We start from the raw sequence: 17,044 nt of genomic DNA on the forward strand, positions 1-17,044 counted from the left end.
GCTCTGGTAAGTAGGAGGGGTCGTCGACTCCGTAGTCGAACTGGGCAGCAGCAGTGTCGGTCTCGTAGTCTACCGGAGAGAAGAGGGGGGAAGAAACAGTAAATACAATGCAAACATAAGCATGACGATGCGTGACATGACAATGAGCGGTGCTAGGTGTGTCCTAATGCGACAGTAGGTGGTACCGGTGAAGGGGGGGAACATCCGGGAGGTATTCCCGATGTTTCGCGTTTTCGGACAGACGGACCGGAGGGGGAAAGTTGCTAGTTCGATAGGTTAGGGAGGTGTGGTGGACGAACGGACTGCGTATTCGGATTCGTCTCGTCGTTCTGAGCGACTTTCATATAGAAAACATTTTCATCCGAGTTACGGTTTAAAAGATATGAATTTTCAAAGTTTATTTGAATTTCTGGAATTATTTGAATTAAGCAAAAAAATGAATTATGACGTCAGCATGAGGTAATGCTGACGTCAGCAGGTCAACAGGTCGGCTGACCAGTCAAACCAGACAGGTGGGTCCAGTGGGACCCACATGTCAGCCTCTGTTAGTTTAACAGTAATTTAAACTAAACTAACAGTCTAATTAGAGGGGTGGGCCCCATATGTCAGTGAGTGATTAGTTAATCTAATTATTTTTATTTATAAAAACATTTTTCTTTTCTTCTTTTTTTTTAATTTTGCGGCGGGGCCCGCATGTCAGTGGCTGGGCCTGCCCAGTCAGCAGTTGACTGGGTCAACCCAGTCAACTGGGACCCACGGGGCCCACTGGCAGTGGCCCTGGGGTGGCCCCAGGCCAGCCACGTCGGCGGCCGGCGCCGGAGCAACTCCGACGAGCCAAACGCGGCGGCGCGGTTCGGGAGGGGCGCGGGTTTCGCGCACAGGGGGTCTGCGGGGTCGTGGCTGGGCGCGTTCGACGCGGCTCGGCGCCGCGCGTCCAACGGTGGTGGCCGGAGCGGCTGGAACGGGCGGGGGCGAGCGCTACGAGCTCGCCGGCGGCGAAGTGCTTCGGGCTGGGGCGGGTGCGGCGTTAGGGCGCGCGAGCGGCCGAACTAGCTAGCTAGGCGGGTGCTACACGGTGCGGTCGAGCTAACGGGCCTACGCCCATGACCAAATGGTCACCGGAGACCCGCCGGCGACGAGCTCCGCGGCGCGGCGTTCGGGCGTGCGTGGGGAAGCCGCTAGGGGGCGCGCGAGAGAGAAAGGACAGGGGAGGAGGGGGAGAGGCTCACGGCGAGGCTGTAGGGGGACGGCAGCGTGCTCGGGGAGGCTCGAGGCGGCGAAACGGGGCGGCGATCGACGGCGGCCGTGCGGGGAAGACGAGCTCGGGGAGGCCGTTGCAGTGGCTCAGAGCTCCAACGGAGAGGTGGAGGTAGTGTAGTCGAGGGCGGCGACGGCGTACGACACGGCGAAGTGGCGATTGGGGCACGGTGGCCGCGGGAACGACGGTGAACGGCAGCGACCGCGTCGGGCGTGGGGAAGGGAGGAGCGGCGTGGATCTGGGGGGGGAGAGAGAGGCGCAGAGGCCGAGAGGTGAGCGGGGGTGAGTGGGAGAGAGGCCCGAGGAGGCGGGGGGGAGCTGGCGTCCTTATCCTCCCCGTCGCCGGCGAGGGGGTGCGGCGGGGACTGCCCCTGTTCCGACCCCGGTCGGGGGAACAGGGAAGGGGGCGAGTGGGAGAGGTGGGCTGGGCCGGGGGTCGGCCCAGTCGGGCCAGGGGTCCAGTGGGGGGGAGGTCCTCCTCCTTTTTCTTTTTCTTTTTCCTTTGTTCTGTGTCCTTTTGCATTTCTTTTTATTTGTTTATTTTCTTTTCTGTTTTATTTCATTTAAAAGTATTTAGGTATTTTATAAAAATGTGTTTTCTCCACCATAATTACCAGTGTATTATTTGGCACCCACCGAACATTTTTGTTTATATTTTTGAAAACTTTTATTTTCCACTTTAATTTTAATTGAAGTTTGAATTAGGAGTTTGAAAAGAAATGTGTTTCAAATGTGATCAAGCCCTGTTTAGCAACATGATTAGCTTAATCACAAAGAGTTACTGTAGCATGATCCTCAGGGTGTTACAACGCCGTCGTGCTGCTGGATCTCCATCAACCTCTCCTTCCCCCTTGCTGGATCAAGAAGGAGGAGACGTCGCTGCACCGTACGTGTGTTGAACGCGGAGGTGCCGTCCGTTCGGCACTTGGTCATCGGTGATTTGAATCACGGCGAGTACGACTCCGTCATCCACGTTCATTGGAACGCTTCCGCTCGCGATCTACAAGGGTATGTAGATGCACTCCTTTCCCCTCGTTGCTAGTATACTCCATAGATGGATCTTGGTGAGAGTAGAAAAATTTTAAAATTATGCTACAGTCCCCAACAGTGGCATCATGAGCCAGGCCTATGCGTAGTTACTATGCACGAGTAGAACACAAAGCAGTTGTGGGCGTTGATGTTGCCAATTCTTCTTGCCGCTACTAGTCGTATCTTGTTTCGGCGGCATTGTAGGATGAAGCGGCCCGGACCAACCTTACACGTACGCTTACGTGAGACAGGTTCCACCGACTGACATGCACTAGTTGCATAAGGTGGCTAGCGGGTGTCTGTCTCTCCTACTTTAGTCGGAACGGATTCGATGAAAAGGGTCCTTATGAAGGGTAAATAGAAATTGGCAAATCACGTTGTGGTCATACGTAGGTAAGAAACGTTCTTGCTAGAAACCTACAAACCACGTAAAAACTTGCAACAACAATTAGAGGACGTCTAACTTGTTTTTGCAGCAAGTGCTTTGTGATGTGATATGGCCAGAAGATGTGATGAATGATATATGTGATGTATGAGATTGATCATATTCTTGTAATAGGAATCACGACTTGCATGTCGATGAGTATGACAACCGGCAGGAGCCATAGGAGTTGTCTTTATTATTTTGTATGACCTGCGTGTCATTGAATAACGCCATGTAAATTACTTTACTTTGTTGCTAAACGCGTTAGCCATAGAAGTAGAAGTAATCATTGGCGTGACGACTTCATGAAGACACAATGATGGAGATCATGATGACGGAGATCATGGTGTCATGCCGGTGACGAAGATGATCATGGTGCCCCGAAGATGGAGATCAAAGGAGCATAATGATATTGGCCATATCATGTCACTATTTGATTGCATGTGATGTTTATCATGTTTTTGCATCTTATTTGCTTAGAACGACGGTAGTAAGTAAGATGATCCCTTATAATAATTTCAAGAAAGTGTTCACCCTAACTGTGCACCGTTGCGAAGGTTCGTTGTTTCGAAGCACCACGTGATGATCGGGTGTGATAGATTCTAACGTTCGCATACAACGGGTGTTGACGAGCCTAGCATGTACAGACATGGCCTCGGAACACACGCAATACACTTAGGTTGACTTGACGAGCCTAGCATGTACAGACATGGCCTCGGAACACGGAGGACCAAAAGGTCGAGCATGAGTCGTATAGAAGATACGATCAACATGGAGATGTTCACCGATCTTGACTAGTCCGTCTCACGTGATGATCGGACACGACCTAGTTAACTCGGATCATGTTTCACTTAGATGACTAGAGGGATGTCTATCTGAGTGGGAGTTCATTGAGTAATTTGATTAAGATGAACTTAATTATCATGAACTTAGTCTAAAATCTTTACACTATGTCTTGTAGATCAAATGGCCCACGCTAATGTTGCCCTCAACTTCAACGCGTTCCTAGAGAAAACCAAGCTGAGAGACGATGGTAGCAACTACACGGACTGGGTCCGTAACCTGAGGATTATCCTCATAGCTGCCAAGAAAGCTTATGTCCTTGAAGCACCGCTAGGTGATGCACCTGTTTTCCCAGCAACTCAAGACGTTCTGAATGCCTGGCAGTCACGTAGTGATGATTACTCCCTGGTTCAGTGCGGCATGCTTTACAGCTTAGAACCGGGGCTCCAAAAGCGTTTTGAGCAGCACGGAGCATATGAAATGTTCCAAGAGCTGAAAATGGTTTTCCAAGCTCATGCCCGGGTCGAGAGATATGAAGTCTCCGACAAGTTCTTCAGCTGTAAAATGGAGGAGAATAGTTCTGTTAGTGAGCACATACTCAGAATGTCTGGGTTGCATAACCGCTTGTCTCAACTAGGAGTCAATCTCCCGGATGATGCGGTCATTGACAGAATCCTCCAGTCGCTTCCACCAAGCTACAAGAGCTTTGTGATGAACTTCAATATGCAGGGGATGGAAAAGACCATTCCTGAGGTATATTCAATGCTGAAATCAGCGGAGGTGGAGATCAGAAAAGAACATCAAGTGTTGATGGTGAATAAAACCACTAAGTTCAAGAAGGGCAAGGGTAAGAAGAACTTCAAGAAGGACGGCAAGGGAGTTGCCACGCCCGGTAAACCAGTTACTGGGAAGAAGTCAAAGAATGGACCCAAGCCTGAAACTGAGTGCTTTTATTGCAAGGGAAGTGGTCACTGGAAGCGGAACTGCCCCAAATACTTAGCGGACAAGAAGGCCGGCAACGCCAAAGGTATATGTGATATACATGTAATTGATGTGTACCTTACCAGTACTCGTAGTAGCTCCTGGGTATTTGATACCGGTGCGGTTGCTCATATTTGTAACTCAAAACAGGAACTACGGAATAAACGGAGACTGGCGAAGGACGAGATGACGATGCGCGTTGGGAATGGTTCCAAGGTCGATGTGATCGCCGTCGGCACGCTACCTCTACATCTACCCACGGGATTAGTTTTAAACCTCAATAATTGTTATTTAGTGCCAGCTTTGAGCATGAACATTGTATCTGGATCTCGTTTAATTCGAGATGGCTACTCATTTAAATCCGAGAATAATGGTTGTTCTATTTATTTGAGAGATATGTTTTATGGTCATGCCCCGCTGGTCAATGGTTTATTCTTGATGAATCTCGAACGTGATGTTACACATATTCATAATGTGAATACCAAAAGATGTAAAGTTGATAACGATAGTCCCACATACTTGTGGCACTGTCGCCTTGGTCACATTGGTGTCAAGCGCATGAAGAAGCTCCATGCAGATGGACTTTTGGAGTCTCTTGATTACGAATCATTTGACACGTGCGAACCATGCCTCATGGGTAAGATGACCAAGACTCCGTTCTCCGGAACAATGGAGCGAGCAACCAACTTATTGGAAATCATACATACCGATGTGTGTGGTCCAATGAGTGTTGAGGCTCACGGAGGTTATCGTTATGTTCTCACTCTCACTGATGACTTAAGTAGATATGGGTATGTCTACCTAATGAAACACAAGTCTGAAACCTTTGAAAAGTTCAAGGAATTTCAGAGTGAGGTTGAGAATCAACGTGACAGGAGAATAAAATTCTTACGATCAGATCGTGGTGGAGAATATTTAAGTCACGAATTTGGTGCACACTTAAGGAAATGTGGAATAGTTTCACAACCCACGCCGCCTGGAACACCTCAGAGAAACGGTGTGTCTGAACTTCGTAATCGCACTCTATTGGATATGGTGCGATCTATGATGTCTCTTACCGATTTACCGCTCTCATTTTGGGGCTATGCTTTAGAGATTGCCGCATTCACTTTAAATAGGGCTCCGTCGAAATCCGTTGAGACGACACCGTATGAATTATGGTTTGGGAAGAAACCTAAGCTGTCGTTTCTAAAAGTTTGGGGATGCGATGCTTATGTCAAGAAACTTCAACCTGAAAAGCTCGAACCCAAGTCGGAGAAATGCGTCTTCATAGGATACCCTAAGGAAACTATTGGGTATACCTTCTACCTCAGATCCGAAGGCAAGATCTTCGTTGCCAAGAACGGGTCCTTTCTGGAGAAGGAGTTTCTCTCGAAAGAATTGAGTGTGAGGAAAGTGGAACTTGATGAGGTGATAGTCACCCCTTCCGAACCGGAAAGTAGCGCAGCGCGGGAAAATGTTCCTGTGGTACCTACACCGACTGGGGAGGAAGTTAATGATGATGATCATGAAGCTTCGGATCAAGTTACTACTGAACTTCGTAGGTCCACAAGGACACGTTCCGCACCAGAGTGGTACAGCAACCCTGTCCTGGAAATCATGTTGTTAGACAACGGTGAACCTTCGAACTATGAAGAAGCGATGGCGGGCCCGGATTCCGACAAATGGCTAGAAGCCATGAAATCCGAGATAGGATCCATGTATGAAAATGAAGTATGGACTTTGACTGACTTGCCCGATGATCGGCGAGCCATAGAAAACAAATGGATCTTCAAGAAGAAGACAGACGCGGATGGTAATGTGACCATCTATAAGGCTCGACTTGTCGCTAAGGGTTATCGACAAGTTCAAGGGGTTGACTACGATGAGACTTTCTCACCCGTAGCGAAGCTGAAGTCCGTCCGAATCATGTTAGCAATTGCCGCATACTATGATTATGAGATATGGCAGATGGACGTCAAAACGGCATTCCTTAATGGCTTCCTTAAGGAAGAGTTGTATATGATGCAGCCGGAAGGTTTTGTCGATCCTAAGAATGCTAACAAAGTATGCAAGCTCCAGCGCTCAATCTATGGGCTGGTGCAAGCATCTCGGAGTTGGAACATTCGTTTTGATGAGATGATCAAAGCGTTTGGGTTTACACAGACTTATGGAGAAGCCTGTGTTTACAAGAAAGTGAGTGGGAGCTCTGTAGCGTTTCTCATATTATATGTGGATGACATACTATTGATGGGAAATGATATAGAATTCTTGAAAAGTATAAAGGCCTATTTGAATAAGTGTTTTTCAATGAAGGACCTTGGAGAAGCTGCTTATATATTAGGCATCAAGATCTATAGAGATAGATCAAGACGCCTCATTGGTCTTTCACAGAGTACATACCTTGACAAGATATTGAAGAAGTTCAATATGGATCAGTCCAAGAAGGGGTTCTTGCCTGTATTGCAAGGTGTGCAATTGAGCACGGCTCAATGCCCGACCACGGCAGAAGATAGAGAAAAGATGAGTGTCATCCCCTATGCCTCGGCCATAGGGTCTATTATGTATGCCATGCTGTGTACCAGACCTGATGTAAACCTTGCCGTAAGTTTGGTAGGAAGGTACCAAAGTAATCCCGGCATGGAACACTGGACAGCGGTCAAGAATATCCTGAAGTACCTGAAGAGGACTAAGGATATGTTTCTCGTTTATGGAGGTGACGAAGAGCTCGTCGTAAAGGGTTACGTCGACGCTAGCTTCGACACAGATCTGGATGACTCGAAGTCACAAACCGGATACGTGTATATTTTGAATGGAGGAGAAGTAAGCTGGTGCAGTTGCAAGCAAAGCGTCGTGGCGGGATCTACATGTGAAGCGGAGTACATGGCAGCCTCGGAGGCAGCGCAGGAAGCAGTCTGGATGAAGGAGTTCATTACCGACCTAGGGGTGATTCCAAATGTGTCGGGCCCGATGACTCTCTTCTGTGACAACACTGGAGCTATTGCCCTTGCGAAGGAGCCCAGGTTTCACAGGAAGACCAGGCATATCAAGCGCCGCTTCAACTCCATTCGTGAAAGTGTTTAAAATGGAGACATAGATATTTGTAAAGTATATACGGACCTGAATGTAGCAGATCCGTTGACTAAACCTCTCCCTAGGGCAAAACAAGATCAACACCAGGATGCAATGGGTGTTCGATTCATCACAATGTAACTAGATTATTGACTCTAGTGCAAGTGGGAGACTGTTGGAAATATGCCCTAGAGGCAATCATAAATGGTTATTATTATATTTCTTTGTTCATGATAATTGTCTATTGTTCATGCTATAATTGTGTTATCCGGAAATCGCAATACATGTGTGAATACATAGATCACAACGTGTCCCTAGTAAGCCTCTAGTTGACTAGTTCGTTGATCAACAGATAGTCATGGTTTCCTGACTATGGACATTGGATGTCATTGATAACGGGATCACATCATTAGGACAATGATGTGATGGACAAGACCCAATCCTAAGCATAGCATAAAAGATCGTGTAGTTTCGTTTGCTAGAGCTTCTCCAATGTCAAGTATCTTTTCCTTAGACCATGAGATCGTGCAACTCCCGGATACCGTAGGAGTGCTTTGGGTGTGCCAAACGTCACAACGTAACTGGGTGACTATAAAGGTACACTACGGGTATCTCCGAAAGTGTCTGTTGGGTTGGCACGGATCGAGACTGGGATTTGTCACTCCGTGTGACGGAGAGGTATCTCTGGGCCCACTCGGTAATGCATCATCATAATGAGCTCAATGTGACTAAGGCGTTAGTCACGGGATCATGCATTGCGGTACGAGTAAAGAGACTTGCCGGTAACGAGATTGAACAAGGTATTGGGATACCGACGATCGAATCTCGGGCAAGTAACATACCGATTGACAAAGGGAATTGTATACGGGATTGATTGAATCCTCGACATCGTGGTTCATCCGATGAGATCATCGTGGAACATGTGGGAGCCAACATTGGTATCCAGATCCCGTTGTTGGTTATTGACCGGAGAGGCGTCTCGGTCATGTCTGCATGTCTCCCGAACCCGTAGGGTCTACACACTTAAGGTTCGGTGACGCTAGGGTTGTAGAGATATGAGTATGCGGAAACCCGAAAGTTGTTCGGAGTCCCGGATGAGATCCCGGACGTCATGAGGAGTTCCGGAATGGTCCGGAGGTGAAGAATTATATATAGGAAGTCAAGTTTCGGCCACCGGGAAAGTTTCGGGGGTTATCGGTATTGTACCGGGACCACCGGAAGGGTCCCGGGGGTCCACCGGGTGGGGCCACCTATCCCGGAGGGCCCCGTGGGCTGAAGTGGGAGGGCAACCAGCCCTTAGTGGGCTGGGGCGCCCCCCCATGGGCCTCCCCCCATGCGCCTAGGGTTGGAAACCCTAGGGTGGGGGGGGGGCGCCCCACTTGCCTTGGGGGGCAAGGCACCCCCTTGGCCGCCCCCCCATCAGATGGATCTTGGCCGGCGCCCTCCCCCCTCCCAGGGGGCCTATATATAGGGGGGGAGGGAGGGCAGCAATATTACAGCCTTGGGCGCCTCCCTCCTCCCCTGCTACACCTCTCTCTCTCGTAGAAGCTCGGCGAAGCCCTGCCGACATCCCGCTACATCCACCACCACGCCGTCGTGCTGCTGGATCTCCATCAACCTCTCCTTCCCCCTTGCTGGATCAAGAAGGAGGAGACGTCGCTGCACCGTATGTGTGTTGAACGCGGAGGTGTCGTCCGTTCGGCACTCGGTCATCGGTGATTTGAATCACGGCGAGTACGACTCCGTCATCCACGTTCATTGGAACGCTTCCGCTCGCGATCTACAAGGGTATGTAGATGCACTCCTTTCCCCTCGTTGCTAGTATACTCCATAGATGGATCTTGGTGAGCGTAGGAAAATTTTAAAATTATGCTACAATCCCCAACAGGTACAACCCTTTTTTGTGATCCTCTAACATGCGATCGAACTTCAGCTTCTCCTTTTGACTTTCGCATTGCGTCCTTGCATCGACTATGACCCGGTGGAGATCATCATCATCGGGCACTGGTTCCTCTTGATCTTCAGCAGCTTCCCCCCTTGCAGCATCATTGGGCACATCGTCTGGTTCCTCTTGATCTTCAGCAGCTTCCCCCGTTGCAGCATCACCGTATTCAGGGGGCACATAGTTGTCATCGTCCTCTTCTTCTTCGCCGTCTTCCATCATAACCCCTATTTCTCCATGCCTCGTCCAAACATTATAGTGTGGCATGAAACCCTTGTAAAGCAGGTGGGTGTGAAGGATCTTCCGGTCAGAGTAAGACTTCGTATTCCCACATGTAGGGCATGGACAACACATAAAACCATTCTGCTTGTTTGCCTCAGCCACTTCGAGAAAATCATGCACGCCCTTAATGTACTCGGAGGTGTGTCTGTCACCGTACATCCATTGCCGGTTCATCTGCGTGCATTATATATAATTAAGTGTGTCAAAAACCATTACAGAACATCATGAATAGATAATTAAGTGACCAAATTAATAGAAGTTCATCATCACATTAGAACCAAAGTACATACATAGTTCTCATCTAACAACATATATATAGCTCTCCAGAGCATCTAATTAATTAAACCATACATTGAAACTATGTAAAACATTTCAATGCGAAAACAAATGCGATCATAATCGCAACCAAGGAAACAATTGATCCAACGGCGTAATGATACCAAGCCTCGGTATGAATGGCATATTTTCTAATCTTTCTAATCTTCAAGCGCATTGCATCCATCTTGATCTTGTGATCATTGACGACATCCGCAACATGCAACTCCAATATCATCTTCTCCTCCTCAATTTTTTTTATTTTTTCCTTCAAGTAATTGTTTTCTTCTTCAACTAAATTTAACCTCTCGACAATAGGGTCGGTTAGAATTTCCGGTTCAACCACCTCCTATGTCACGTTGGTCGGTATATTTGTCATAAACAATAAATGAACCAAATAGTTATAAAAAGATAATATATACCACATCCGAATCATAGACAGGACGAGGGCCGACGGGGGCGGATACCAAAACCATCGCACTATGTAATAAGAAGGAATAATAAAAGTAACAAAATTAGACAAGTAACTATCTAAAGTAAGAATTTTTTCCTTTCAGAAAGAAGATAAGAACAAGAGGCTCACCACGGTGGTGCTGGCGACGAGATCGGCGTGGGCGATCGACGGCGGTGAAGACGGGGACGGGACGTGACGGACCGCTAAACCTAGACAAATCTCGGGGAAAATGGAGCTCGGAGGTCGAGTTTCGAGAGGACAAAGATTAACTAGTGTGGCTCAGACATTTCATCGAACACCTCATGTGCATAGGAGGTGAGCTAGAGCACCCAAATGCCCTCCCCTCGCCGGCCAGAAAAAACAGAGCACTGTGGAGTGCTCTGCTATGGCGATGGGGTATATATAGGCAACTCATTGGTCCCGGTTCGTGGCACCAACCGGGACTAAAGGCCGTTGGTCCCGGTTGGTGCCACGAACCGGGACCAATGCCCCCTTTAGTCCCGGTTGGTGGCACCAACTGAGACCAAAGGCCTTGTGCTGGAACTGGCGCGGTGCGGTGGGATGTTTAGTCCCACCTCGCTAGCCGAGAGGCTTCGACAGTGGTTTATAAGCGCAGCTGCGCTGACCACTTCGAGCTCCTCTCAAATGCAGGCTTACGGGCCTATTCTGTCACTATTTGCCTGTGGGCCTACTGGGCCTTCTGCGGGCCTGAATCCTGGCCCATGTATGGGTTTCTAGTCGTATTCAGGCCGTGGTGGCCCAGTAGGTGGCATAATTTTTTTCCTTTGTTTTTTCTCTTTTGCTTTATTTGTTTTGTTTTGTTTCTACTTACAACAAAAAACTTATTTATTTTATTTCTAATTACTTATGTATTTTACTTTAATTATTTTATTTTTATTTATTTTACTGCTGCTATTTTTATTTATTTTACTGCTGCTATTTTTACTTAATTTATTAAGGTGGGGTAGCTTGAGGTCGCCTGAGGGACTGGACGGACTCGGGGGCTCCTTATATAGGCGGCCGGAGTCGGTTCCAACGACGGCCGTGGATAAGAACGGCGAACCGCCGTTCTCTAGCCTGTAGGACGTCGTGGCGGCGACGGGCACTAGTGGACGAGCTCGCGGATAAGCTTGGACTGCTCCAGAGGCGAGCTGGCGAGCGGCTGTGGCTCGGGCGGCCCCGTCCATGGCAGGGGCCTGCTGTGGCCGGCCGTCGTGCCCCTGAAGACCTATTCATCTTGCCTGAAGGTGATCCTATGTCAGATCCTGCATGATACCTCATCACTACAACACGTCGGCGGCGGTGTATGAGGCGTCCATGGCCCTGGTGGCGCCTTCAAGGGAGGACGCATGATCTTCAAGGGAGGACAGGCCATCAGATTCATCCACTTGGTAGCGTCTTTGTTCATCCAGGTTTGACGATTCATCTTTTCATTATCTAGTCTCTCAGGGATGTCAAACGTACCCTCAACAACTAACATCAGCATTTATTTTGTTCTGTAGTGAACCCCCTAGATGAATGCATGTCTGTTGCCGTGGCTAGAGAAAATTCTACATATCCACATCCTGATAACCAACAAGATAAGTAGCAGCTTTGATATGGAGGTATTTTCCTTCACTGCGTGCTTTTTCTTTGTGCCCTTTACTGTACTGTAGTAGCATTTGCTAAATTGCATTGAGAGAATAGGACGGCACAACAAGCTAGGGCTTCAAGAAAACCAACCAAATTCCTTTTTTTTGGATCAACCAACAAAATTGTTGTAATAGCACGATCCGCAAGACCTAGAAGGGATCTACACATGACATCGGTGGCTTCTCCTCCGCCTGCTATTTGTCGCTTTGACACTGTTGACAGATCCGAGTTCCACCTGCTAGGCTCGAATGGTAGATGTTACGGGCAACTGTATGTGAATCCCACTCCAAGGGATCGCCCTTCTCTATCCCAGATATGGCGGTTATGGAGTTGATGGCTCGTGTTTTTTCCCTCTTTTGCTTTATTTTTTTGTTTTGTTTCTACCTACAACAAAAAACTTATTTATTTTATTTCTAATTACTTATGTATTTTACTTTAATTATTTATTTTTATTTATTTTACTGCTGCTATTTTTACTTAATTTATTAAGGTTTATTTATTGTTGTTACTATAGTTTATTTTATTTATTTTATTAAGGTTTATTTAGTTTTATTTATTTTATTAAGGTTTATTTATTTTATAAATATAAAAAAATGAACATAGATGCGCTTATAGAGAAAATTAAACCTAAATTCAAATTTACTGTGAATTTAGGTGAAATTCCCTGTATAAGGGCATCTATTTTCACTTTAAGAGAAGCTCAACAAGGCATAGAGGGACGGGCTTATAAACTGGTGTGAGCACCCTTCGGTTGGCGAGGTGGGACTAAACACTGGCCGCAACTAGGACCAGCCCTTTAGTCCCGGTTTGTGGTATGAACCGGGACTAAAGGGTGGTGGGCCAGGAGCGTGGGCCATTGGTCCCGGTTTGTCCCACCAACCGGGACCAAAGGATCCGGACGAACCGGAACCAATGCCCCCACGAGGCCCGGCAGGCCCCTGGCCGCACGAACCGGGACCAATGCTCACATTAGTCCCGGTTCGTGACTGAACCGGGGCTAATGTGAAAACTGGCCTGTGACCTAAGCCATGTTTTCTAGGTAGCGGCCGCTGAGGAACTATGGGGCTCGAGGAGCGCATGTGTCTTAGCTGCTCGGGCTCGAACGCAGAGGGGCGGGCGTGGCGACTGAGGAATCATAGGGCTCGTGCCGGATGTGGAGGATCTTGCTACTTGCGTGTCGCTTGCTCCTCCACCCAGTTGCCAGCGGGAGATTGTCGCTGCCTCTCCCTAACATCTGTGGTCCACACCTTAAAATCACACCTTACCAGCGAGCCCCGCAACAAAATCGATTGGGCTCAATCGATTCTCAGCTCTCCAGTCCTAGGGAGCATAGTGAAGTTAAGGGTTCTTTGGATGTTTTGGGTTTTATCAAAGCTTCTAAAGAAGTTTTTTTTTCTTCAACTCATAGAATACTACCTCTTGTAGGAATTACGTGTTCATGGCACCTAACTTTCACCAAGATAAATACTAGTACTAATTCAGCCTCATCCTCCCTTCTATCCTCTCTTCAGATTCATCATGCGGATTGACGAAAAAACCTTATTTCTCTCACTTTATCATTGGTCACTATTGGAATTACCGAGGTGGTTAACAATGCATTCTAGCTTGAAATGAAAATTAATAATATGAAAATCAGTTGAAAGAAAAGTTACGTACTCGTATAAATTGAAAGATAACATACATGCATGCAAACATTTTGACTGTCATTTTCAAGATTACACTTGCATTGCTGCCTTGTAGGTGCCTTTAGCTCATAGATAGCACGGAGCTAGGGAAAATAAAGTTAAATTGTACATAAAAAAAGCTTTGCTAGCTTGCAGTAATAATATGATCGGTTGTGCAGATTACAGAGGCTTCTTGCATGGTTGTTTTTCTCTTTGATTTCGTATTCGAATGACTTCTTCATCTTAAGTCTCACTGGTTTGACATTGGGATGCAGCAAGCTTGAGGCAGCAACTGCATAACTTGCGGTAAACTCATCGGCATGATCATCATCCAACCTACCAACCCAATAAATAGGTTACATGATAATTGGAAGAACGACCAACATACATACTTTTGAATATTACCTTTGAACTGCATCATATTAATGATATAATTAGTTTTCAAGCATAAATTAGACCATACATTGTGTCTAGTGTGGCACACTGAAGCCACAAAGTTTATGTTATTACCTCCTTGAAAGAGGAATAGACTAAATATATTTTTTGACCCAACTTTTTTTACACGAACTAAACTAAATTATCATGATTTATCTCTGGTAGGTGGGCCAGTTGCTACCTTAGACTGATGATGTGGACACCATCCGACATTTCAAAGGGATATCTAGGGCAGTAATTAGCTGAAATTGCAATGCCGGGAGGGGAAATATTGATGCTCCAGATTTCGAAATCAGAAGTGGCAAATGACAGTGATAATGAGTAAAAATTAGATATCAACGTGAAAATACGGTCCCAAGAATACTTCGGTTTTATTTGCGCCCGTCCTGTTAATAGTTTTTCCGTCTCCCTCTCCGGGATCTTCTCATACTCGCTAGCCCAATCCAAAGAACATATGAAAACCTATGGTACTAATTAATCTCCAGAAAGCTCCGGTGATGATAACTGAACATGTTCTAGTTTTAATGGACAGTTAAGAAATCTTACGAGCATCTCGCAAGTTATGCAGTTGCTGCCTCCAGTTTACTGCCTCCAAATGGAAAACCTATACATGCAACGAGAAACAAGGAAAGGTTAGCAGATGAATAATCAAAAGTGAAAACAAGATCCAGGAAATCAAGACTAGTTCTTGAAAAGGAAAGCTCTGGGTGATTCGCAAGCAAGGCAGCCAGATCCATGTAGCACAGAAAATCAAATAACGGGTGGTTCAAGAGCAGAAGCTTGTTACCCAATTAGTTCAAGTATTTACCTGGACATATAGATCAGATCTTCGTACTGCCACCAGACAGCATCTCTTGACCTCTCATCACATCTAACCCTAGAAGAAGGGGACAGAAACACAGAGCTGTGCTGTGTTTGTGTGAAGAAGGGATGAGCTAGGGGAGTCTACTTTTATAGCCAAACAAATGGGCACAGAGATAAAATAAGGCTGTGGGGCCTGCAACGCAATTAAGGGACAACTGAATCGTTGTTAATTAAGCAATGTGACATGGCACTTGCCGACAGGAGAAAAGCTCTTAACTCCCACTTGCCTGGAGTCGCTTCGCTCTTCTTGGACGCCCCCATCAGTTTATTTATACGTACTAATCACAGTATGTACACATATGTTTAGTAGGCCTCGTTTGTTTACATGTCTCTGGGTTTGATGTGGCTTCGTGGAAGCCGCGGTGCGAGGTACAGCGAGGCACGGCATCTTTCTGCCTCTTGGATTCTGCCTGTCGACAAGCCAGAAGCCACTAAGCAGGGCACGACATCCAATCTTAGTCGGCTTCATTTAGAAAAGAGAACCCTGAATTTTTGACAGTCCAAGTCCCACGTGTAGGTGCAGCTGAAGTCTTCAATTATTGAGTATCCTGCTGTGATGGCAGCCATCAATTATTGAGTGCCTGTTGTGTGATTCCAGTAAAGTGAAGCATTGCATTCAGCGACTTTTATTTGGCTGTACCGGCATAGTCGTTCAAAGCATGTTTTTAGTACTCTTGTTTTTTATTTACCCTGTATATCAGAGTTGACTGAAATCAAACTTCGTAAAGTTTGACCAAATTTATAGAAAAAATAGAAACATTTACTATAACAAATCTATATGATGTGAAAGTACATTCAAAAATAAATCTAATGGTATTGATTTGTTATCATATACGTTAATATTTTTGTTTATAAATTTTATCAAATTTACAAAGCTTGACTTTAACTAAAGCTAATAAGCGGACTAAATAAAAATAGAGGGAGTACCTAGCCAGATCAAATCCTAACAAAGCTACAGCTTCAAATAGCATGAAAGGTAGAATTGGCGCTTGGCAGTCTCCAGCGGCACGTCCTGCTCTGTCGGTGCAAGACATGCATCTCTTCCCGCGATTCTCGGTAATGAAATTGGAGTTGCCTAGTCATGTATTTGGCCGATTGTCTGGTGGCATGGCCCAGCAGGGGTCTCATGTGTCTGTTGCTGGGGAAAATATCACATGATACCACCCTTTTAGGTGATACCATGATACAATTTTAATTTTTTTAATGTTTCAAAAATTCTGAAAAAAATTGTGGATGTTCACATCACATGAATGTACAATCCCTAAAAATTCTAGGTCGAAGTTCGAAATATACATTGAGAAACAAATAAGACAAATCCAACATGAATAGTGTCAAAAAAGACAAAAGTCAAAACGCAACTATTCACATCCGGATTTGTCTTTTTTGTTTCTCAATGCGTATTTAGAATTTGAATCTGAAATTTTTAGGGGTTGTACATTCATGTGAGATGAACATCCACAATTTTTTACATAATCTTTTAAAACACAGAAAGTTGGATGTTTTGGAATGGTATCATGGGAGCATTTGGGAGGTGGTATTTCCTGATACTCTGCCTCTGTTGCTGAGAGAGCTTATTTGTTAGTCATCCGCGGTGAAATCGAAGCCACATGCTGAGGGAGAAGCAGAGGTGGCACCCACATTGAGCTACCCGAATGCACATGACATCGGATGCAATGTTTTTTTCCTTTGTATGTTCCATGCAAAGTATAGTAAGTGACACCCCATCTTAGATGAAAATTACGAACGATTATATGCTAGGTCGCCGGGCCATTTTATCTGGGCCCGCCACCAAGTGATGTCGATGACAGAGGTAACTTTCACAGTGGTTTTCTCCTCGGTGTTGTGTGGATAGCCAAGTCGGTCAGCGTGACCTCTCTTGTAGGTGTGATGTAACAAATTTTGTCCAGTTTTCTACTAATTAGTCAGACAA

General features: G+C 46.2%; 1 long non-coding RNA gene across 1 annotated transcript; it reads right to left on the minus strand.

The window, feature by feature from the left end:
* Nucleotides 1–10,032: 10,032 nt before the first annotated feature.
* Nucleotides 10,033–15,314, minus strand: LOC109759757 (uncharacterized). Its single transcript, XR_002232185.4, has 4 exons — nt 15,059–15,314; nt 14,797–14,854; nt 10,488–14,151; nt 10,033–10,414 (listed from the first exon to the last, which is right to left on the minus strand). It is a non-coding gene; the product is annotated as an uncharacterized lncRNA (long non-coding RNA).
* Between the last annotated feature and the right edge of the window lie 1,730 nt (nt 15,315–17,044).

The sequence above is a fragment of the Aegilops tauschii genome, chromosome 6, assembly GCF_002575655.3.
Source record: "Aegilops tauschii subsp. strangulata cultivar AL8/78 chromosome 6, Aet v6.0, whole genome shotgun sequence".
NCBI classification, from domain to species: Eukaryota; Viridiplantae; Streptophyta; class Magnoliopsida; order Poales; family Poaceae; genus Aegilops; species Aegilops tauschii.